This window comes from Dipodomys merriami, unplaced genomic scaffold (assembly GCF_024711535.1).
Source record: "Dipodomys merriami isolate MVZ:Mamm:240054 unplaced genomic scaffold, mDipMer1.0.p SCAF_107, whole genome shotgun sequence".
NCBI lineage: Eukaryota > Metazoa > Chordata > Mammalia > Rodentia > Heteromyidae > Dipodomys > Dipodomys merriami.
Window position 1 is genome coordinate 380,417 of NW_027202349.1, and position 25,058 is coordinate 405,474.

Genomic DNA, 25,058 nt, shown 5'->3' on the forward strand with positions numbered 1-25,058 from the left:
ACTCTAAACCTAACACTCACCCTCACCCTCAACCTAACCCTATCCCTAACCCTCACCATAGCGCTACCCCTCACCCTATATCTCAACATGACCCTAATAATAAATGTAAGGCTAAGCCTCACCCTAAGCCTCACCCTAACCCTATCACTAACCCAAACATTCAACCTGACACTATACCTCATCCTAACCCTTTCCTTCAACATAATCCTAACCCTAACGCTAACCCTAATTCTCACCCTAACCCTAACCCTCACCCTCACCCTCACCCTCACCCTTACCGTAAGACCCAACCTAACCCTAACCCTAACTCTAATCCTAAACCTAACCCTCACCCTCAAACTTACCCTAACCCTAAAGCTAACCCTCACACTCACCCTCACAATAACCTGCAACCTAACCCTAACCCTCACCTTAACACTAACCCTAACCCTCAACCTAATTCTAACCCTATCCCTAACCCTCACCCTCCCACTAACCCTAATCCTAACACTAACCCTCACCGTAACCCTAATCCTCACCCACACCCTATCCCTCTCCCTCAACCGAACCCTCACCCTTCCCCGAACACTCATCCTCAACCTAAACATCACCCAAACCCTAACCCTTACCCTAAACCTAACCCTAACCCTCACCTTAAACATAACCCTCAACCTAAACCTGAACCTCACGCTAATCCTCACCATAACCCTAACCCTTACCTAAAAGAATCCCTCACCCTAACTCTCACACTAACCCTCTCCTCACCCTAGACCTCAGGGTAAACCTATCCCTATCCCTAACCCTCTCCCTCACCCTTAACCTCTCCCTAACCCATACCCTCAGTCTAACACTAACGCTAACCTTATAACTAATCCTAAACCTCATACGCACCCTCACCCTAAAGCTAACCCTAACACTAAACCTCACCCTCACCCTCACCGAACGCTCACCCTCACCCTAAACATCACCCTAACCCTAACCCTCACCCTAAGCCTAACCCTAACCCTCACCCTAACCCTAACCTCAGCTTAACCCTCACCCTCAACCTAAACTTCACTCTAACCCTAACCCTAAGGTAAATGAAACCCTCACCTCCACCCTCACACTAACCCTCACACTCACCCCAGCCCTCACCCTAACCCTAAAACTAACCCCTACCCTCAACCTTGCCCTCTCCCTACACCTCAGCCTAAAACTAACCCTAACCATAACCCTAAACCTAACCCTCACCATCAGCCAAACCTTCACCCTAACCCTTACCCTCAACCTTACCTTAAACCTAACCCTCACCCTCACACTCACCCTCACCCTAATCCTAACCCACACCCTAACCCTAACCCTAACCCTAACCACTAACCCTCTCTCTCACCCTCACCCTAATCCAAACCCTAACAATAACACTAACTCTCACCCTCAACCTAACCCTCACCCTGACACTTACACTCACACTAACCCTTAACGAAACCCACATCCTCACAATCACCCTAACCCTAACTCTTACCCTCACCCAACCCCTCACCCTAACCCTAAACCTAACCATCACACTAACCCTAACCTTCACCCACACCTTAACCATCACTCTCACCCTCACCCTCATCCAAAACCTTACCTGAACCCTAAACCTAACCCGAACCCTAACCCTAATCCTAACCCTAAACCTAATCCTAAACCAAATGCTCACCATACCCCTCACCCTAACCCTAACTCTAACCCTAAACCTCACACTAATCCTAACCCTCACCCTCACCCGAACAATCACCCAAACCCTAAACCTCACCCTCAAAATAAACATCACCCTAACCCTAACCCTCAACCTAACGCTAACCCTAACCCTCACCCTCATCCTCACACTCACCCTCACCCTAAACATCACCCTAACCCTAAACCTCACCCTAACCCTATCCCTAACCCTCACCCTAAACATAACCTCAGCTTAACCCTCAACCACACCCTATTCCTCACCCTAAATCTAACCCTTACCTAACCGAAACCCTCACCCTCACCCTCACCCTAACCCTAACCCTAAGCCTAACAATAACCATAACTCTAACCCTAAACCTAACCCTAAAACTCACCCTACACCTAATCCTAATCCTAACGCTCACTCTCACCATCAAACTCACCCTAACCCTAACCCTCACCTTCATTCTCACCCCAAATCTCACACTCATACTAAAACTCACACTAATCCTACCCCTAACCCTCTCCCTATCCCTCACTCTAACCCTAACCCTACCCCTAAACCTAAACATTACACTAACCCTAAACCTAACGTCAACCTTCAACCTAATCCTAATCCTCACCAACACACTCAGCCGAACCCGAACCCTCACCCGAACCCTCAGCCTCACCCTGACCTTCACCCTAAACATCTCCCAACCCTAACACTAACCCTCATCCTCAACCTCACCCTTACCCGCACCCTCACCCTAACCCTCATCCTCACCCTCACCCTCATACTAACCCTCAACCTCACCCTAAACATCACCCTAACTCTAAACCTCACCCTCACCCTAACCCTAACACTCACCCTAACACTAAAGCTAACCCTAACCCTCACACTCACCCTAACCCACACCCTAACCATTATCCTCACACTAAACCTAACCCTAACCCTAACCCTAAAAACCCTCACCCTAAGCCTAAACATAACCCTAAACCTAACACTCATCCTAACCCTCACCCTAACCCTAACCCTAACCCTCACCCTAACCCTCACACTAACCTTTACCCTCAATCTAACCCAAAGCCTAACCCTACACCTAACACTCACACTAACCCTAAACCTAACCTCAACCTAACCCTTATCCTATCCCTAAACCTGACCCTTACCCTAACCGTCATCCTCAACCTCACCCTCACCCACACCTTCACCCTAACCCTCATCTTCACCCTCACCCTCTTACTAACCCTCAACCTCAACCTAAATATCACCCTAACCCTCACCCTCACCCTCACCCTAACCCTAACATTCACCCTAAACCTAACGCTAACCCTAACCCTCACCCTTACCCTAACCCTAACCCTCACGCTCACCCTAACCATAACCCTCACACTAACCCTTACCCAACCCGTCAGGATAACCCTCGTCCTAACCCTAACCCTAAACCTAACCCTCACCCTCACCCTAAACCTAACCCTTAACTTCACCCTAATCATAACCCTCACTCTAACCCTCACCCTAACCCTACTCGTCACCCTTATCCTAAACCTCATTCTAAAACTTACCCTCAACCTAACAATATCCCTAACACTATACCTAACTCTAACTGTCACCCAAACACTAACCCTCACCCTAACCCTCACCCTCACACTAAACATCACACTAAACCTAACCCTCAGCCTAACACTAACCCTAAACCTCACCCTAACCCTAACCTCACCGTAACCCTAACCCTCTCACTAACCCTAACCCTAACCCTCACCCTCACCCTCACCCTAACCCTAACACTAATCCACACCCTCACCCTAATCCTAACACTAACCCTAACCGTAACCCATACCTAACCGAAAACTTCACCCTCACCCGCACCCTCACCCTAACCCTCAACCTCACCCTAGCTCTCAACCTAACACTAACCCTCACCCTAACCCTAATTCTAACCCTAAACATTACACTCAACCTAACCCTCACCCTAACCTTACCGTCACCCTAATCCTAAACTTAACCCTCACACTAAACCTATCCCAAAAACTAACTCTAATCCTAACCCTCAGCCTAACCCTCACCCTAAACATAAACCTTACCCTAATCCTCACCCTGTCCTTAACCTTAAACCAAACACTCTCCTTAACCCTCACCCTCACCTAACCCTAATGCTAACCCTAACCCTCACCTTCACCCTAATCCTCAAAATAACCCTTACCATCACCCTAACCCTAACCCTCACCCTCAACCTATCCCTCGCTCTAACCCTTACCCAAACCCTAACCCTCACCCTAACCGTAACCCTAAACCTAAACTTCACCCTAATCCTCACCCCAACCCTAACCCTCAACCTCACACTAAGACACACCCTAACATTTACCCTTACCCTAACCCTTATCCTAAACCTAAAACTAACCCTCACACTAACCCTAACCCTAACCCTCAGCCTAACCCTTATCCTAACCCTAAATCAAAACCTAACCCTCACCCTAACCTAGCACTAACCCTCAAACTAATCCTAACTCTAACCGTCAGCCTAACCCTCATCCTAACACTAACCCTAACACTAACACTCACCCTAACCCTAATCCTAACCCTCACCTTAACCCTAAACCTCACCCTCACCCTCCCCATCACCCTCAGCCTAACCCTAACTCTAACCCTAAACGTAACCCTAACACTCACCTTCACCCTCACCCTAACACTAACCCTAACTCTCACCCTAAAACTAACAAAAACCGTAACCCTCACCCTCACAATAAACCTCAACCTAACCCTTACCCTCACCATAACCCTAACCCTAACCCTAATCCTCACCCTAACCATCACCCTCACCCACAACCTAACCTTCACCCTCAACTGAACTCTCACCCTCACCCTAACACTCTCCCTAACCCTAATCCTAACCCTAAACCTAACCTTCACCCTCACCCTGACCCTCATCTTCAGCCTAACCCTAGCCCTAACCCTATTCCTAATCCTAACCCTCACCCTCACCGTCACCCTAACCCTAACCCTCACCATCACCCTCACCCTCACACTCACCCTAAATATCACCCTTACCTTAAACCTCACCAAAACCATAACCCAAACCCCCAACCTAAACCTATACTCAGCTTAACACTCACCAGCACCATAATCCTAACCCTAACCCTAACCCTTACCTAACTGAAACCCTCACCCTAACCCTCACCCTCACCCTAGCCCTCAACCTAAACCTAACCATAACCCTAACCATCACCCTCAAACTTCCCTTCCCCCTCAGTCTTACCCTAAAACTAACCCTAATCCTAAACCTAACCCTCAACCCCAACCTCACTCCAACCCTAACCCTAACACTAACGCTAAACTTCAACCTCAACCTAACCCTAAACCTAAACCTAACAATAACCCTCTGCCTAACCCTAAACCTAACCCTAAAATTCACCCTAAACCTAATCCTAACCCTAACTCTCATCCTCACCCTCACCCTTATTCTAACCCTCACCCTCACCCTGACCCTCATCATCAGACTAACCCTCACACTAACCCTAACCCTCACCGTAAATTTAACCCTAACCCTCACCTTTAATTTTCAACCTCACCCTCAGCCTAACCCTAATCCTAATCCTAACCTAACCCTCACCCTCACCTTCAACCTAAACTTAACAATAACTCTAACCCTCACCCTCACCCTGAACCTCACCCTCACCTTAACACTCAACCTCACCCTCACCTCACACTAACACTCAACCTCACCCTAAACCGCACCCTAAACCTAACCCTCACCCTAACACTAACGCTAACACTCACCCTAACACTAACCCTCACCCTAACCCTTACTCTAACCCTAACGCTAACCCTAAACCTCACACTCACCCTAAACCTAACCCTAAACTTTATCCTCACACTAACCCTAACCTAACCCAAACCCTCGCACTAACCCTAACCCTCACCCTAACCCTATCCCGACACCTCACCCTAACTCTCCCCCTAACCATAAACCTAACCCTAACGTTCACCCTTAACCTAAATCTAAAACTAAACCTAACCCTCACCCAAACCCTCACCGTCACCCTATCCCTCACCTTAACCCTAACCCACAACCACACCCTAACCCTCACCCTCACTCTAACATTCAACCTCACCTGAACACTCACCCTCACCCTCACCCTAACGCTCACAATAAACATCACCCTAACCCTAAATCACACCCTAACACTAACCCTAACCCTCACCCTAACCCTAACCCTCAACTTAAACCTAAACCTCACCCTGACCCTCACGCTAACCCTAACCCAAAACATTACTCTAAAGTTTACCCTAACCCTAACCCTCACCCTAACAGTAACTGTCACACTAATCCTAACACTAACCCTCACCCTCACCCTCAACTTCACCCTCACCCTAACAATAACCCTCAATCTAACCCTAACGGTAAACCTAATGCTAAACCTAAAGCTCTTCCTCACCCTAAACCTCACTCTAACCCTTTCCCTCACCCTAACCCTAACCTTCATCCTCACACTAAACCTAACACTCAACCTAACTCTAAACCTACCCCTAAGCCTAACCCAAACCCTAAATCTAACCCTAACCCTAATCCTCACCCTATCCCTAAATTTAACCCTAACACTCACCCTAACCCTCACCCTCACACTAACCCTCATGCTAACCCTAACCCTCACCCTAACACTAACCCTCAGCCTAAACCTTACCCTAACCCTAAACCCAAACCTCCCCCTCATCCTAACCCTCACCCTAACCTTTACCTACACCCTAACCCTCACACTAAGCCTAACCCTAAAACTAACCCTCACCTTAACCATCATCCTAACCCTAAACATAACTCTAATACTCAACCCCACCCTCACCTTAACCCTAACCATAATCCTAACGCTAACCCTCGCGCTCACCCTCACCCTAACCGTAACTGTAACCCTAACAATAACCCTAACTCTAACCCTAACTCTAACCCTAACCCTAAAAGTCACTCTAAACCTAATCCTAAACCTAACCCTCACCCTCATTCTAACCCTCACCCTCACCTGACACTCACCATCACACTAACCCTCAAACTAACACTTACCCTCACCCTAACCCTAAACATAACCCTCACTCTCAATCTCACCCTCACGCACACCCTCACCCTAAACCATACACTCACATTCACCCTCACACTAACCCTCAACCTCACCCTAAACATCACCGTAAACCTAACACTCACACTAACCCTAACCCTAACCCTCACCCTAACCCTAACCTCACCCTAAACCTAACGCTAACCCTAACTATCACCCTCACCCTGACCTTCAACCTAACCCTTATCCTAACACTAACCCTAACCCTAACCCTAAGCCTTACTCTCACACTAACCCTAAACCTCACTCTTACCCTCACACTAATCCTAATCCTCACCCTCACCCTCACCATAACACTGATCATAACCCTCACACTAGCCGTAACCCTTACCCTAATCCTAACCCTAACCATAACTTTCACCCTCACCCTGACCCTCATCCTCAGCCAAACACTAACGCTAAACCTATTTCTAATCCTAACCCTCACCTTCACCCACACCCTAAAACTAACCCTAACCCTAACCCTCGTCTTAACCCTAAATCTAACCCTCACCCTCACAGTCACCGTCACCCTAACCCTCACCATAAACCTCACCCTAAACTTAACGCTAACCCTAAATACTCACTCACAACCTAAACCTCACACTAACCCTTATCCTCACACTAACCCAAACCATAACGCAAAGCCTCAAACTAACCCTAACCCTCACCCTAACCCTAACCCTCACCCTCAATCTAACCCTCACCCTAACCTTAAATCTCACCCTAAACATAACACTAAACTTAACCCCCACATTAACACTAAACCTCACCCTAAACCTAACCCTAACCTTCACCCTAACCCTAACACTAACACTCACCTTCACCCTAACCCTCACCGTCAAGCTAACCCTCACCCTAAACCTAACACCAAGCTACAACCTCACCCTCACCCTCATCCTCACCCTTACGCTAACCCTCACCCTCACCCTAAACATCACTCTCACCCTAACCCTCACCCTAACCCTAACCCTAATCCTCACCTTAACCTTAATCATCACCTTAAACCTCACCCTCAACCTAATCCTCACACTAACCCTAACCCTAAGCCTTTCCTAAATGAAAACCTCATCCTCACCCTAACACTCAGCCGAACCCTCACCTTCATCCTAGCCCTCAACCTAAACTAAAGTCTAACCCTAACCCTCATCCTCACCCTCAACCAAACCCTAAACCTAAACCTCACACTAAGCCTAACACTAACCCTAATGGTAACACTAACACTCACCCTCACTCTAACCCTAACATTAACTCTAAACCTCACCCTCACTCTAACCCTTAGCCTCACCCTCACCCTCACCATAACAATAACCCTAACCCTAACCCTCACCCTAACCCTAAACCTTACCCTAACACTAACACTCACCCTAAACCTAACATTAACCCTAGCCCTCACCCTAACCCTCACCCTCAACCTCCACTAAGCCTAACCCTCACCCAAACACTATCCCTCACCCTAACGCTAACCCTAACCCTCACCCTCACACCCACCCTAAACCTATCCTAAACCTAACCCTCAATCTAACACTAACCATTACCATACTGCTAACCCTAATCCTCACCCTCACCCGAACCCTAACCCTAACCCTCAACCTAACCCTAACCCTAAACCTAATGCTATCCCTAAATCTCAAACTCACCCTAACCCTCACCCTAACCTGAACACTCACCCTCAATCTCACCCTAACTCTAACCCTACCCCTCAACCCAACCCTCAACTTAACCCTAACATTAACCCTAATAAAATCCCTAATCCTCAACCTCACCCTCACTCTAACTCTAACCCTAACTGTCACCCTCACCCTAATCCTCACCCTCAACCTAGCCCTCATCCTAAACCTAACCCTAACCCTAACTCTAACCCTCACCCTAACCCTAATCCTAGACCTAACCCTAACCCTGACCCTCATCCTAACCCTAAACTTATCCCTAAACCTCATCTTAACCCTAACCCTAACCCTAATGCTAAACCTAAACCTCAAACTCAAGCTAACCCTCACACTAAACCTTATCCTCATTGTAACCCTCACTCTAACTCTAACCCTAACCCAAACCCTAATCCTCACCCTAACCCTAAACCTAACCCTAACCCTAATGCTAACACTAAACCTCACACTCACCCTAACCCTCACCCCCACCCACAGCCTAAAACTAACCTTAAACCTACTGCTAACCTTAACCCTAACCCTCACCATCGCCCTCACCCTAACCCTAACCCTAACCCTCACACTAACCCTAACCCTAACCCTAATGTTAACACTAACCCTCACCCTCAGTCTAACCCTAACCCTAACCTCACCCTAAACGTAACCCTAACCCTAAAGCTAAACCTAAACCTCAACTTCACCCTAACCCTCACCCTAAACCTTCCCCTCACTCTCACCCTAATCCTAACCCTAACCCTCACATTAACCCTCACCCTAACCCTAACCCTAAAACTACCCCGTAGCCAACCCTAACCCTCACCCTAACCCTTCCACGCACCCTAACCCTAAACCTATCCCTCAGCCTAACTTTCATCCTACCCCTATCCCTAAACCTAAACGTCACCCTAAACCTTATCATAATTCTTAGCCTAATCCTAAACCTCACCGTCAACCTAACACTCACCCTAACCCTTATCCTCACCCTAAATCTAACCCTAACCCTCATCCTAACACTAACACTCACTCTAAACCTCACCCAAACACTAAGCTTAATCTTAACCCTCACCTTCACCCTAACACTCACCCTAACCATTACCCTCACCCTAACCCTAAACCTAAACCTCAGCCTAACCCTCATCCTAACCCTACCAATAACACTAACCCTCACCCTAACCTTAATCCTAACCCCAACCCTAACACTCACGCTAACCCTAACCCTCATTTTCACCCTCAACCTCAACCTCAGCCTAAACCTAACCGTAACCCTAATCCAAACCCTAACCCTCAACCTCACCCTCAACCTCACCCTCACCCTAACCCTAACCCTCATCCTAACCCTAACATTAAACCTAATGCTAACCTTAAACCTCACCCTCAACCTAACCCTAACCCTAACCCTCACACTAAACCTATCCTTCACGCTAAACCTTTCCGTCAACCTAACCCTAACCCTCACCCTCACCCTAAACCTCACCCTACCACTTACCCACACCATAACCCTCACGCTAGCTCTAAAACTAACTCTCACCCTAAACCTCACCCTAACCCTAACCACAACCCTAAGCCTAAACCTGACACTAACCCTCACCCTATCCTTAAGCCTCAACCTCAAACGAACCCTCACCCTAAACTTTACCCTCAACCTAACCCAAAACCTAACCCTAAACCTAACACTCACACTAACCCTTACCCTAACCCTCAGCCTAACCCTTATCCTAACCCTAAAACTAACCCTCACCATAACCGTAACCTTAACCCTAACCCTAACACTCACACTAACCCTAACCCTAACCCTCATCCCAACCCTAATACTTACCCTAACCCTCAACCTCATCCTAACCCTAACACTAACCTAATCCTCACCCTAACCCTAACCCTCACCCTCACCCTCACCCTAACCGTCACCCTAACCCTTACCCTCAACATACAACTATCCCTAAACCTAAACCTTACCCTAACTTTCACACGAACACTGAGCCTCACCCTAACCCTCAGCCTAACACCAAAAATCACCCTAACCCTAACCCTCAACCTAACCCTAACCCTCAACCCAAGCCTAACCCTCACACTAACCCTAACCCTAAGCCTCACCCTCATCCTTACCCACACCCTAACCGAAACCCTAACCCTCATCCTAACATTAACACTAACCCTCACCTTGACCCTGACCCTCACCCTCACCCTAACCCTCACCCTCACACTAGACCTCACCCTAACTCTAACCCTCACCCTAACCCTAACCCTAACCCTCACCCTCACCCTAACCCTAACCCTAATCCTAACATAAACCTTAAACCTAATGCTAACCCTAAAACTCACACTCACCCCAACCCTCACCCTAACCAATACCGTCACCCTAACCCTAACCCAAACCCTCACACTAAACCTAACCTCAAACTAACTCTAACCCTACTCCTCAGCTTAAACCTCACCCTAAACCTAAACCTAACCCTAACCCTCACCCTATCCTTAACCATAAATCAAACCCTCACCCTAACCCTCTTCCTCACCCTAACCCTAATGCTAACCCTAACACTCAACCTCAACCTAAATCTCAACCTATCCCTTACCCGCACCCTAACCCTAACACTCACCCTCAACCTAACCCTCACCCTTACACTTTACCCTACCCTAAACCTCACCCTAACCCTAATACTAAACCTCACCCTAACATTAACCCTAATCCTAAAACTAATCCTCACACTCACATTTATCCTCACCCTAATCCTTATCCTAAACCTAAAACTAACCCTCACACTAACTCTAACCCTAACCCTCAGCATAAGGCTTAACCTAAACCTATACCTCACACTCACCCTAACCCTAAACCAAAACCTAACCCTCACTCTAACCCTCACCCTAATTCTAACACTAACCTTACCCTCATCCTCACACTAAACCTCGCCCTAAACTTTACTCTCACCATAACCCTAACCCTAACCCTCAGCATAAGACTTATCCTAACCTTAAACCTAAACCTAACCCTCACCCTAAACCTAACCCAAACCCTAACCCTAACCCTTACACTAACCCTAAACCTAACCCTCAACCTAACCCTCATCCTAACCATAATCCTAACCCTAACGATCACCCTCACCCTGTCCTAACCCTAACCCTCACCCTAACCCTAACCCACACCCTCACCCTCCCCATCACCCTCAGCCTAACCCTAATCCTAACATTAATAAAAAACTTCATCCTCACCCTCACCCTAAACTTAACCCTAACCCTATCCCTATCCCTTACCTTTACCTTAACCCTCACCCTAACCCTCACCCTCACCCCAACCCTAAACCAAACCCTAACCCTCACCGTAACCCTCACCCTAACCCTAACACTAACCTTACCCTCATCCTCACACTAAACCTCACCCTAAACTTTACTCTCACCATAACCCTAACCCTAACTCTAACCCTAATCGTTACCCTAAACCTAACCCTCTCCCACACCCTAACTCTAAACCTCACCCTCACCCTCACCCTAACATTCTTTCTAACCCTAAAGCTAACCCTAATCCTAAAGCTAATCCTCACCCTCAAACTCAACCTAACCCTAACACTAATCCTAACCCTAACCCTCACCCTCACCATCACCCTAACCCTCACACTCAACCTAAAACTCACCCAAAACCTAACGCTACCCCTCCCCTAACACTAACCCTCAACCTAACCCTAACCCTACCCTTAACCCTCACCCTCACAAGAAAACTAAACCTAACCCTAACCCTCATCCTGACCCTAATTCTGACCCACACCCTCACCCTCAACCTCACCATCATCCTCTCCCTACCCCTCTTCCTCACCATAAACATCACCCAAACCCTGACCCTCACCCTAATCCTAACCCTAAACCTAACCCTCACCCTAAGCCTCACCCTAACCCTGACCCTCAACCTATCCCTAATCGTAACCCTAACCATAACACTCACACTAATAACATAACACTAATAACATAACACTAATCCTAATTATAACTCTCTGCCTCACCCTCACCCTAAACCAATACCTAACCCTCACCCTCACCCTGACCCTCACCCTAAACCTCACCCTCACCCTCACATTAACCATCACCCTCAATCTAAATATCACCATAAACCTAACCCTCACCCTAAACCTAACCCTAACCCTCACCCTAAAGCTAACCCTCACCCTAACCCTCAGGGTAAACCTAACGCTAACCCTCACTCTCACCCTCACCCTAAACCTCACCCTAAAGCTTATCCTCACACTAAACTTATCACTAAGCCTAACCCTCACACTAACCCTAACCGTCACCCTAACAGTATACAGACACCTCACCCTAACCATAACCCTTATCCTAAACCTCAACCTAACCCTAACTCTAGACTTAACGCTCACCCTCACCCTAACCCTCACCATCACCCTAACCCTCATCCTAACACTAACCCTCAACCACACCCAAACCCTCACCCTCACCCGAACCCTAACCCTCACACGAACACTCACCCTCACCCTAAACCTCAACCTTATACTAAACATCACCCTACCCTAACTCGCACCCTAACCCTAACCCTAACCCTTACCTAACCCTAACCCTCAACCTAACACTAACCCTCACCCTGACCCTCACCTTAACCCTAACCCTTACCCTAACCCTCACTCTAACACTTACTCTAAAACTAACCCTCACCCTAACCCTAACCCTCACCCTAACACTAACCCTCACACTGACCCTAACCCTAACCCTCACCCTCACCTTAAACCTAAACCTCATCCTAACCATAACTGTAAACCTAATGCTAAATTTAAACCTCATCCTCATCCTAAGTCTCACCATAACCCTTACCCTCAACCTCACCTTAACCCTAACCCTCAACTTCACCCTATCCCTCACACTAAACCTAAAACTCACCCTAACCCTAAACCTAACCCTCACACTAAACCTAACCCTCACCCTTACCCTAACCCTACCCCTCAGCCTAACCCTCACCCTAAAACTAACAGTAACCCTAATCCTCACCCTAACCCTAACCATTACCATAACCCTCACCCAACCCCTCACCCTAACACTCATGCTAACGCTAACCCTCACCCTCACACCAACCCTCACCCTAAGCCTTACCCTCACCCTAACCCTAAACCTCACCCTCCTCCTAACCCTCACCCTAACCCTTACCTACACCCTAACCCTCACCCTAAGCCTAACCCTAACACTAACCCTCACCCTAACGCTCACCCTAAACCTAAACATAACCCTAACCCTCACTCTCACCCTAACACTCAACCTAACCTTTACCCTCAACCTAACCCAAACCCTAACCCTAAATGTAACACTCACACTGACCCTAACCCTTACCGTCAGCCTAACCCTTATCCTAACCCTAAAACTAACCCTAAACCACACCCTAACCCAAACCCTAACCTTAATCCTAACCCTCACACTAACCCTAACCCAAACCCTCAGCCTAAACCTCACCCTAACCCTAACCCTAACCCTAACCCTGACCCTCACCCTCACCTTAACCCTAACCCTAAACCTAAATCTCACCCTAACCCTAACCCTCACACTTACCATCACTCTCACCCTCAGCCTAACCCTAATACTTACCCTAATCCTAACCCTCACCTTCACCCTCACCCTAACTCTAAAACTAACGCTCACCCTCACCCTCAACCTCACCCTAACCCTATCCCTAAATCTCACATAACGCTAACCCTCACCCTATAGCTCAACCTCACCCTAAAATTAAAGCTAAACTTAACCCTCACCATAACCCTCACCCTAACCCTAACAGTAACCCTAAACCTCATCCTCACACTATACCTCACCCTAACCCTTACCTTCACCATAAACCTAAACCTACCCATACCCCTAATTCTCACCCTAACCCTAACACTCACCCACACCCTATCCTTCACTCTCACCCGAACACTCACCCTCAACCTAACACTCAACCTAATCCTAACCCTAACCTAAATGTCACCCTCAAACTCACCCTAACCCTAACCCTAACCATCACCCTCACCCTCACCCTAACCCTAATCCTCATCCAAACAATAACCCTAACCCTCACCCTCACCCTCAACTTAACCCTAACACTAACCCTACCCAAACCCACACCCTTACCCTAATACTCCTCCTAAACCTAGCCCTAACTCTTACCTAACCAAAAACTTCACCCTCACTCTTACCCGCACCCTAAACCTGACCCTCACCATAGCACTCACCCTAACACTAACCGTCACCCTAACCCTAACCCTAACCCTCACCCCAATCCTAACCCTAACCATAAACTGAACCCTAACTCTCATCCTAAACCTAACCCTACACCCAATTCTAACACTAAACCTCAAACTCACCCTAACCCTCACCCTAACACTTACCGTAACCCTAACCCTAACCCTCACACTTAACCTAACCCTACCCCTCAGCCTAACCCTCACCATAAAGCTAACCCTAACCCAAATCCGCAATCAATCTTAACCTTAACCCAAATCCTCACCCTATCCCTCATTCTCATGCTAACTCTCAACCTTACCCTTACCCTCACCCTAACCCTAACACTCACCCTCACCCTAACCCCCAACCTAACACTTATCCTCAACCTAAACCTAAACAAAACCTCCAATGTCAACCTGACCCTCAACCTCAGATTAACCCTAACCCTAACCCTATTCCTAACCCTAATCCTCACCCTCACACTAACCCTAAACCTTACTCTCACACTAACCCTAACCCTCAACCTAACCCTAAACCTACCTCTCACCTTAACTCTTACCCTAACCCTAACCCTATCCCTTTCCCTACCGCTAACCCGAACATTAACCCTCACCCTCATACTAAATATCACTCTAACACTAACCCTCACCCTAACCCTAACCCTAACCCTCACCCTAACCCTACCACTCAACCTAACACTCACCCTCACCTAATCCTCACCCTAAATCTATCCCTAAACCTTACCTAAACGAAACCCTCATCCTCACACTCACCCTCAACCTAACCCTCACTATAACCCTTATCCACACCCTAAACCTAACTCTAACCCTCACCCTAAAACTAACCTTCAACTTAACCCTAAAACTACCGCTCACCCTAACCCACACCCTAACCCTCACCGTCACCCTAAAACTCAACCTAAACCAAACCCTCACCCACACCCTAACCCTCACACTCATCCAAAACCTAAACCATACCCTAATACTAAACGTCACCATAAACCTAACCTTCACCCGAACCCTCACCCTCACAATAAACATCACCCTAACCCTACACCTCAGGTTAACCCTAACCCTATATCTAACCCTAAACCTCACCCTGACCCCCACTCTAACGCTTACCCTAACGTAAACCTCACCCTAAACCTAACCCTCACCCTAACCCTAACCCACACACTAACCCTAACCATAACCCTCCCCCTCCCCCTCCCCCTCACAATACCCCAACCCTAACCCTAATCCTACACTGACCCTCACCCTCAAACTCATCCTCACGCTAACCCTAACCCTAAGCCTAACCCTCACCCTCACTCTCACCCTAACCCTCACACTCACCCTAAACCTCACCCTAACCCTACCCCTACCCCTCTCCCTAACCCTCAACCTCACCCTAAACCTAACCCTAACCCCAACCCTAACCCTACCCCCAACCCTCACCCTCACACTAACCCTAAACCTAACGTTAACCCTCACCCTACCCTAATCCTCACCCACACCCTAACCCTCAACCTCACCTGAACCCTCACCCAAACCCGAACCCTCACCCTCACACTAAGCCTCACCCTAAACATCAAGCAAAACCTAAACCTCACCATAACCCTAACCCTAACCCTCAACCTCACCCTAACCCTCAGCCTAACCCTTATCTTCACCCTAACCCTAACCATAAACCTAACAATAACCGTCAAACTAGCGGTAACCCTTACCCTAACCCTAACCCTAACCACAACCTTCACCCTCACCGTCACCCTAAAACTAACCCAAACCTTAACCCTCACCCTCACCCTCACCCTCACCCTAACACTAACAATAACTGTGACACTAGCCGTAACCCTTACCCTAACCCTAAACCTAACCATAACCGTCACCCTCATCCTCACCCTAAAACTAACCCTAACCTAACCCTAACCCTAACCCTCACCCTCACCCTAACCTTCACCCTCACCCTAAATATCACCCTAACCATAACCCTCACCCTAACCCTACACGTCAACCTAACCTTCACCCTCCCATAACACTCAGACTAACCCTAACCCTCACACTAACCCTAACCCTCACCCTCACTTTCACCCTCACCCTCAGCCTAGCCCTAATCCTAACCCTAACCCGAAAACTCACCCTAACGCTAACCCTAATCATCACCCTAACCCGCACCTTAACCCTTATCCTCACACTAACCCTAACCATAATCCTAACCTTCACCCTAACCCTATCCCGACACCTCAACCTAACTCTCACCCTAACCCTAAACCTAACACTAACCCTCACCCTAACCCTAACCCTAAACCTTACCCTCACCCTCACCCTAACCCTCACCGTCACCCTAACACTCACCCTAACCCTAACACTCAACCACACCCTATACTTCACCCTCACCCGTACCCTCACCCTCACGCGAACAGTCAGCCTCACCATAAAACTCACCCTCAAATTAACATCACCCTAAACTTAACCCTCACGCTAAACCTAACCCTAACACTCACCCAAAACCCTAACCCTCATCCTAGCCCTCACCCTAACCCTCATCTTCAACCTTGCACTCATCCTAAAACTAATCCTAACAATAACCCTAACCCTAACCCTAAAACTCACCCTAACCCTAATCAAAACGCTAACCCTCACCCTCTTCCTCACACTCACCCTAACATTCACCCTCAACCTACCCCTCACACTAACACTCACAGTAACCCTAACCCTCAACCTAAACCTTACCCTAACCCTCACCCCTAAACCTAATCCAAACACTCACCCTCACCCAAACACTCAACCACAGAAAATCACTAATCCTAACCCTAATCGTAAACCTAACACACTCACCCTCAAAATAACCCTAAACTTAACCCTCACCCTCACCCTCAGCCTAACCCTAAAACTCATCTTCACCCTAAGACCCACCCTACTCTTACCCTCATCCTAACCCTAAACCTAACCCTAAACCTCACCCTCACCCTAACCCTAACCCTAACAATAACCCTAACCCTCACCCTATCCCTAACCCTCACCCTCACCCAAACCCCAACACTAACCGTAACCCTCAACCTCAACCTCACCCTCAACCTAACACTCAACCTCACCCTCAGCCTAACCCTCACCCTCACCCTAAACATCACGCAAATCCTAACCCTCACGCTAACCCAAACAGTAACCTTAACCCTCACCCTAACCTGCACCCTAAGCCCAAGATAAAACTAACACTCACACTCAACCTAACCCTCACCCTAACACTTATCCTCACACTAACCCTAACTCTAACCCTAACCCTTACCCTCACACTAACCATAACCCTCACCCTAACCCTAAAACTTCCGCTCAACCTAACCCTCACCCTAACCCTAACCCTAACCCTAACCCTTTGCCTAACGCTAACCCTAATATTAACCCTCACCCTCATACTAAACATCAAAATAACGCTAACTCTTACCCTAACCCTAACGCTAACCCTCACCCTAACCCTACCCCTCAACCTAACCCTCACCCTCCCCTAATCCTAACCCTAACTCTAACCCTAACCCTTACCTAAACGAAGCCCTCACCTTCACCCTCACCCTCAATCTAACCTTCACCCTCACCCTAGCCCTCACCCTAATCCTAACCCTAACCCTCACCCTAACCCTCACCCTAACCCTAACCCTCACCCTAAACATAAGCCTAATCCTCACCCTCACCCCAAAATTCACCGTCAACCTAACACTCAACCTTACCCAAACCCTCACCCACAACCTAACCCTCATACTCCCCAGAAGCATAAAACTTACCCTAACCCTAAACCTCACCCTAAACTTCACCCTAACCCTAACCCTCACCCGAACCCTCACCCTAAACTTCACCCTCAAAATAAACATCAGCCTAACCCTACCCCTGAGCCTAACCCTAAACCTCTACATAAACCTAACCCTCATCCTGACCCTCACCCTAACCTTAACCCTAACCCTAACCCTCATCCTAACCCTTAACCTAACCCCAACCCTCAAACTAAACCAAATCCTAACCCTTACCCTCACCATAAGCCTAAACCTAACCCAACCCTAATCCTCACCGTAAACCTAACCCTCACCCACACCCTAAACCTCACCATCACCTGAACCCTCATACTCACCCTAACAATCACACTAACTCTAAGCCTAATCCTTATCATAAACTTAACCCTCACCTTCATCCTCACCCTCAGCCTAAACCTAACCCTCACCCTAACGCTCACCCTATCCCTAATGCTAAACCTACAGCTCACCCTCAACCTAACCCTCACCCTAACCCTTATCCTCATCATAACCCTCACCCTAACACTAACACTAACCCTCACATTAACCCTAATCCTCACACTATACCTCACCCTAATCCTAACCCTAACCGAAAACCTAACCCTCAAACTCACACTCACCCCAACACTCACCCTCACCATAAACATCACCCTAACCCTAACCCTAATCCTGAACCGAACACTAACCCTCACCCTAAACCTAACCCTAACGTCACCCTTTCACTAACGCTACCCCTAAAACTCACACTCACACTAACCCTCACCATAAGCCTTATCCTCACACTAAACCTAACCATAACACTAACCCTAACCCTCACACTAAACCTAATCCTCACCTTATCCCTAACCCTAGCCCTAACCCTCACCCTATCCCTCACCCTCACCCTAACTCTAATGCTAACCCTAACTCTCACCGTCACCCTAAACCTCACACTAACCATTACCCTCACCCTAAACCTAACCCTCACCCTCACCCTAAATCTCACCCTAACCCTCACACTCACCCTAAACCGCAAACTAACCCTAACCATAAGGCTAATTCTCACCCTAAACTTCACCCTCACCATAACCTTAACCCTAACCCTAACCCTAAACCTAATGCTAACCATAACCCTCACCCTCAACCTAACCCTCACCCTAACCCTTATCCTCACACTAACCCTAACCCTAACCCTAACCCTCACCCTAAACCTATCCCGACACCTCAACCTAACTCTAACCCTAACCATAACCCTAACCCTAACCCTCACCCTGACCCTAGACCTAAACCTAACCCTCACCTTCACCTGAATCTTCACGCTCACCCGAACACTCACCCTCACCCTAACCCTCACCCTCACAATAAACATCAACCTAACCCTAACCCTACACCTCACCGTAACTCTCATCCTTACCCTAAACCTAACCCTAACCCTAAATCTCACCATAACCCTAACCTTAAATCTAAACCTCACCCTCACTCTAACCCTCACCCTAACCCTCACCCTAACCCTAATCCTAACCCTCAACCACACCCTTACCCTCACACTTAACCGAACCCTCACCATCACCCCAACACTCACGTTCACTGTAACCCTCACCCTCACAATATACATCACCCTAACCCTCACCCTCACCCTAACCCTCATTGTTACGCTCACCCTCACCCTAACTCTAATGCTAACCCTACCTCTCACCCTCACCATTATCCTCACCGTAAACCTCACCCTAACCCTTACCCTCACCAAAACCTAACCCTAAATCTAAACCTAATCCTCTACTGAACCCTAACCCTCTCCCACACCCTAAACCTCACCATCACCTGAACCCTCATCCTCACAATAACACTCACAATAACCCTCAACCTAACCCTAATCCTAAACCTAACCCTCACCCTCAGCCTCACCCTCAACTTAACCCTAACCCTAACCCTAAACCTAAACCTCAACCTCAACCTCACCCTCACACTAACACTCACTCTCACCATAAATATCACCCTAACCCTCACCCTCACCCTAACACTTATCCTCACCCTAACACTAACCGTAACCTTCACCCTCACCCTGACCTTCTCCCTCAGCCTAACCCTAACCCTAAACCTATATCTAATTGTAACCTTCACCCTCACCCTCACCCTAACCCTAACCATACCCTAAACCTAACCCTCAGCCTCACCCTCACCCTCACCCTAACACTCACACTAATCCTAACCCTAACCCTAACACTAACCCTCACCCTCAACCTCCCCTTCCCCCTCAGACTTACCCTAACTCTAATCATAACCCTAACACTCAACCCCACCATCACCATAACCCTAACCCTAATCCTAATGCTAAACCTTGCCCTCACCCTCTTCGTAACCATAACTATAACCCTAACAATAACCCTAACTTTAACCCTCACCCTAACCCTAAAACTCACCCTAAAACTAATCCTAACCCTAAACCTCACCCTCACGCTCACCCTCGTTCTAAACCTCACCATCACGTGACCCTCACCATCACACTAAACTTCACACTAACCCTAACCCTCACCCTAACCCTAAACCTAATCCTTACCCTCACTTTCAACCTCACCCTCAGCCTAACCCTAACCCTAACCCTAATCCTAACCCTAACCCTCACCCTCCCCCTAACCCTAAACCTAACACTCACCCTAACCCTAACCCTAACCCTCACCCTCAACCTCACCCTCACCCGCACCCTCACCCTAACCCTCACCCTCACCCTCACCCTCACCCTCACACTAACCCTCAACCACACCATAAACATGACCCTAAACCTAACTCAAACCCTAAACTTAACCTTAACCGAAACCCTAACCCTAACCCTAACCCTCACCCTAACCTTCACCATAATCTTTATCCTCAAACTAAGCTGAAACCTAACCCTAACCCTAACCCTCACCCTAACCCTAATCCTCACCCTAACCCTATCCCGATACCTCATTCTTACTCCCACCCTAACCCAAACCCTATCCCTAACCCTCACCCTAACCCTAACCCTAAACCTAACCCTCACCCTCACCCTAACCCTCACCGTCACCCTATCCCTCACACTAAACCTAATTCTAACCATCACACACCGTCACCCTAACCCTCACCCTTCACTTAATATAATTTTTTCCAAACCTTTCCATTTCCTAACAAATGGGGAAATGTCATTCTTTCTGATGGAGGCATAGAATTCCATTGTGTATATATAACACATTTTCTTGATCTATTCATCTACTGAGGGGCATCTGGGTTGGTTCCATATCTTAGCTATGGTAAATAAGGCTGCAATAAACATAGCTGTGCTGGTAGCTTTAGTGTGGTCTTGTTTGTCAACATTTGGGTAAATGCCCAAAAGTGGGATTGCTGGATCATAGGGGAGATCTAAGTGAAGTCTTTTGAGGAACCTCCATACTGCTTTCCAAAGTGGTTGAACATGTTTACATTCCCACCAACAATGAAGTAAGGTTCCTTTCTGTCCACATCCCCTCCAGCATCTGTTGTTGTTAGAGTTCTTGATTTTTGCTGTTCTAACTGGAGTGAGGTGATATCTCAATGTTGTTTTGATTTGCATTTCTTTTATGGCTAGGGATGTTGAACATTTCTTCATGTGTCTATTGGCCATCCTTCTTTCTTCTTCAGAGAAGCTTCTCTTTAAGTCTTTCGCCCACTTATTTATTGGGCAGTTGTTTCTTTGAGGATTTGTTGTTGGGTGGTTTAATTTTTTGAGTTCCAAGTATATTTTAGATATGAGACCCTTGTCCGTTGTATGGCTAGTAAAGATCTTCTCCCAATCGGTGGGCTTTCTATTGATCTTGCTAGCTATGTCATTTGCCCTGCAGAAGCTCTGCAACCTTATGCAATCCCATTTGTCCAACCTTTCTTTGATTTGTTGTGTTTCCGGGTCTCTATTCAGAAAATTTCGGCCTGAGCCAAGGACACCTAGGGTTTCTCCTATTCCATCCTGTAATGTTTTCAGTGTGTCTGCTTTGAGTTCAAGTTCTTTGATCCATTCGGAGTTGATTCTGGTGCAGGGTGATATGTAAGGATCTAGCTTTAGTTTTCTAAAGGTAGTTAACCAATTTTGCTAGCACCATTTACTGAAGAGGCTGTCTTACTTCCATTCGCAAAATAGCAGGTTATAAAATTAACCCCCAAAAATCAATGGCTTTTCTGTATGCCAACAATGAGAAAAGTGTGGCTGAAATTAGGAAAGCAACTCCATTTGTAATAGCCCCACAAAAAATAAAATACCTAGGAATTAACTTAACTAAAGAAGTGAAGGACCTCTACGATGAAAACTTTAAAATCTTGGAAAAGGAAATCAACACAGAACTTAAAAAATGGCAAAACCTCCCATGCTCCTGGATTGGCAAGATTAACATCATGAAAATGGCAATACTTCCCAAGGCTATCTACAAATTCAACGCGATACCTATCAAAATTCCACCCTCATTCTTCAAGGAATTAGAAAAGGCAATCCAAAAATTCATATGGAACAATAAAAGACTCCGAATAGCAAAAACACTCCTCAACGGAAAGAACATTTCAGGAGGAATATCTATAAGAAATTTCAAACTCTACTATAAAGCCATAGTAATCAAAATAGCTTGGTATTGGCATAAGAACACACCTCAGGACCAATGGAATAGAATTGAAAACCCAGAAATGAACCTACAGACCTATAGCCATCTAATCTTCGATAAGGAAGCTAACCCTCACCCTAACCTAATCCTAACCATCACACTCACCCTAACCCTGATCCTCAACCTAACCCTAACCCTAACACTGACCATACCCCATACACTAGCCGGAACCTTTACCCTAACCCTAACCCTAACCATAATCTACACCCTCACCCTGACCCTCCCCCTCAGCCCAACACTAACGCTAACCCTATTCCTAATCCTAACCCTCACCCTCACCCTCACCCTAAAACTAAACCTAACCCTAACCCTCACCCTCAACCTCACCCTCACCCTAACCTTCAACCTCAACCTACCCCTAACCCTAACCCTAACCCTCACCCTAAACCTAACCTTCAACCTAACCCTAACCCTAACCCTCACCCCTAAACCTAACCCTAAAGCTCTCCCTCACCCAAACCCTCAACCTCAGAATAACCTTAACCCTAACACTAATCCTAAACCTAACCCTTACACTCACCCTCAACCCAACCCTTAACTTAACCCTCCCCCTCCCCCTCACCCTCACCCTCAGCCTAACCCTAAACCTCACCCTAACCCTAACCCTCACCCTCACCCAAACCCTAACCCAAACCGTAAGCCTCACCCTCAACCTCACCCTCAACTTAACCCTCAACCTCACACTCACATTAACCCTCACCCTAACCCTAAACATCACCCTAACCCTAACCCTCACCCTAACCCTCACCCTAATACCAACGATAAAACCTAACACTCACACGCAACCTAACCCTCACCCAAACAATTATCCTCACAATAACCCTAACTCTAACCCTAACCCTTACCCTCACACTAACCCTAACCCTCACCCTAACTCTAAACCTAATCTACCCCTTTCCCTAACGCTAACCCTAATAGTAACCCTCACCCTTATACTAAACATCAAACTAACCCTAACCCTCACCTTAACCCTAATGCTAAGCCTCACCCTAAACCTACACCTCAACCTAACCCTCACCCTTCGCTAATCTTCACCCTAAATCTAACCCCAACCCTTACCTAAACGAAGCCCTCACCCTCAACCTCAACCGAACCCTCACCCTCACCCTAGCCCTCACCCTAATCCTAACCCTACCCCTCACCCTAAACCTCACCCTATCCCTAACACTCACCCTAAACCTCACCCGAACCCTCACCCTCACCCCAAACCTCATCGTCACCCTAACACAAAACCTAACCCAAACACTCACCCTCACACTAAGCCTCACACTCACCCAAAGCCTAAAACTTATCCTAACCCTAAACCTCACCCTAAACATCACCCTAACCCTAATCCTCACCCGAACCTTCACCCTCACCCTAAGACTCACCCTCACCCTAACCTTCACCCTCACAATAAACATCAGCCTAAACCTACCCCTGAGCCTAACCCTAACCCTATGCCTAAAACTAACCCTCACCCTGACTCTCACCCTAACCCTAACCCTAAACCTAACCCTTACCCTAACCCTTACGCTATCCCTAAACCTCACTCTAAACCTAACCCAAACCCTTACCAAAACCATAACCCTAAAACTAACCATAACCCTAACGCTAAACTTAACCCTCAACTTCACCCTAATTCTCACACTAATCCTTACCCTTACCATAACCCTAACCATCACCCAACCCTAATCCTCACCGTAAACCTAACCCTCGCCCACAACCTAACCCTCACCATCACCCGAACCCTCATCCTCACCCTAACACTCACACGAACGCTAACCCTAACCCTTATCATAAACTTAACCCTCCCTCTCACCCTCACCCTAAGCCTAACCCTAACCCTAACCCTAAACCTAAACCTTACCCTCAGCCTAAACCTAACCCTTACCCTAACGCTCACACTATCACTAATGCTAAACCTACACCTCACTTTCACCCTAACCCTCACCCTAACCCTTATCCTCACACTAACCCTCACCCTAACACTAACACTAACTCGCAAATTAACACTAATGCTCACCCGATACCTCACCCTAACCCTAACACTAACGGAAATCCTAACCCTCACACTCACCCTCACCCCAACACTCACCCTCACCATAAACATCACTCTAACCTTAACCCTCATCCTAAACCGAACCCTAACCC